The following is a 2,599-nucleotide window of genomic DNA, read 5'->3' on the forward strand; positions in this document are numbered from 1 at the left end:
AATAGGACTAGTAACAATAGTTGTAGCAGAGGGTGTCGAGCAGGAACACGGGGGCAGCAGGTGACTCGCAGCCACAGATCCAGACTCCACAGCTCCAGAGCCAGAAACACCTGCAGGAAGTGATAGGAGGAGAGAGGAGAGGGACGAGAAAGCACAAGACTACCGGAAAGGGAAGAAGTCGAGTTAGTAACATGCAATAATGGGATGAGGTTGCATACAGAGGGAGAAAAAGTAGAGGAGAGAGGAGCTCAGTGCATCATGGGAAATCCCCCGGCAGTCTAGGCCTATAGCAGCATAACTAAGGGATGGTTCAGGACTCACCTGAGCCAGCCCTAACTATAAGCTTTATCAAAGAGGAAAGTCTTAAGCCTACTCTTAAATGTGGAGATGGTGTCTGCCTCCTGAACCCAAACTGGAACCTGGTTCCACAGGAGAGGAGCTTGATAGCTACTTTACTATCACGCCATATGCTGTTCCCTATTGATAATAGGAAAGGGACAGGAGGAAAATAAGTCAGTAGGAGTGGATGGGAATCATAGGTAAGTTTTCACATTCTCTGATTTTTTCTACAAGATGGTATTGCAGTCATTCTTTCATGATTGGCTTGGGGCATGATTTTTTATACTCATATCATGGGATTATGATGGGACAGGAGAATCTTTGTGGGAGTGGGATGAGAAAGGAGTGAAAATCCACTCGAGCTGAGGGGTTTAGGACTTCTAGTGGGCCCTGCAGACAGGCTGCAAGCTGCTTTCACACCTGTAGTTATTTGGTCTGGACCAAGGGAAACAATTATGCATTGTTGCATCTCTTCCGCTGCTACACACTGTCACCCTCCCCTCTATATCATGGTATATATATGTCATGGTATTGGATTTCTCCAGATCGGATAAGTTTCTGGTGATCATCTTTAGACCATGACTTCTTGGTGAAAATATGCTTTGCACTTTGACAGTTAAAGAAATATAATTTTGTAAAAACAGCAAACCAATCATTTTAGTTTTCACCACATTAAAAATATAGCAATTACCCATTTAATGCAATGTAATTAATGGGGTTTGATAACACAATAACAAAATGAATGTAGTTATGAAGAATGACCAAGAATTTTCCTTTTGAGTAATTTAAAATGTATTTTCATTCCTACAATTGACAGAACATTTGCTCCAGTTTCCTCCCACAGTACAAAACATACAGAATACAGTAGGTGTGTGTGTGTAGTGTAGCATAGTGACTTGTTCATGGTGTATCCTGCTTCTTGCCCATATATACTGGCATAGGCTCCAGCAAGTTGTAGTATTTGCCTCCTGTAAGCTGAAGTGGACTGTTTAGTAATGGAGGTCCTATTAGTTACTATTACTCACTAACTATTTATTCTGATTGAAGAACAGAATCAGGCTCTTGGTGTGTTGTTTGGCTTAATGTGAAGCCTTTGAGTAAAGACTGATCCAGGAACAAAATGTATGCTGACTTTCCACAAACTTTGCTTTTAAAAAAAAAGTGAATATAAAGAACATTACATTTTAGAATGGAGTTTACGCTCAGCTGGTTGAGGAGCTGACTAGAGTTAAGAATGTTTAATCCAATCATCAGACAATTACTGTTTTCTGTCTCCACATCAAAACAACATTCAGATGTGCATGGCCTACTACAACACACACCATTAGTTCACAGTACAGATTTTAAACCCGATTTGCTGTGATCAGGGGTAAATCAGCGATCGATCAGCGCTCGCCAGTAATTATGTGTAAACTACTCAATGACACATCAAAACGGCTCCCCGACACATTTCTGACATATGGACGCCTGCCAGATATCTAGCATGCCAAAAATCTGGAAGAGCAGGCAGCTACTTTTTCACCCCAAAACACTTTATACTCACCTCCAGCTCTTTCTGTAGCTCAGACAATCCCTGCTACCTGCGTGTGCTGATCCATCCTTTCACCCAGATTCTTTGTCTTTATAATTGCTATCTTTATAATAAACAACAGCTGTTTCATGTGTAGGTTTGCGTCATTTCCCGTTTCACATTTCATGTGTGTTTTTTTGACAAAACCTGGTTTGGAGACCAGCGTCGGGTGACAGAATTGCTGTCAGCTTGTGGAGTGTGTGACCCCTGGTCACTGATCAGTCACCTAGTTTGAACGCCACAACGACTTCAAGACTCTTGTCACAACATGGCAAGTTGTGTAGTCTGAACATCGATCTGCTGACGCTGAAAGTAGAGTAGTCTGCACAAGCCTTAAGAAATAGCTGAATATCTTACCTATACCAAACTGAAGTGCAGGTCTATCCAGTATTTTTATTTACAAATTCTGCAACAAATGCTTCTCTCTAGTTCTCCCAGTTTGGTTAAAACAGTGAACCCCTTTTCATGGCTGTTTATCAAAACTCTATCAGAGCAGGGAAAGAAATGTACAATATACAATAAACTTCACCTTATACTTTCTCATAAACATACAGCCCTGTTATCATGAAATACTATTCTTGTTCAGCATTTTGCTGTTATTACTATTTGTCTGAAGTGTGGGACACACTGTACATTCTGCTTCAGCGCAGCTCAGGTCAAAGCAGAGGCCTGCAGGTTAATTTATCATTT

This window comes from Micropterus dolomieu, linkage group LG14 (assembly GCF_021292245.1).
Source record: "Micropterus dolomieu isolate WLL.071019.BEF.003 ecotype Adirondacks linkage group LG14, ASM2129224v1, whole genome shotgun sequence".
Taxonomy (NCBI): Eukaryota; Metazoa; Chordata; class Actinopteri; order Centrarchiformes; family Centrarchidae; genus Micropterus; species Micropterus dolomieu.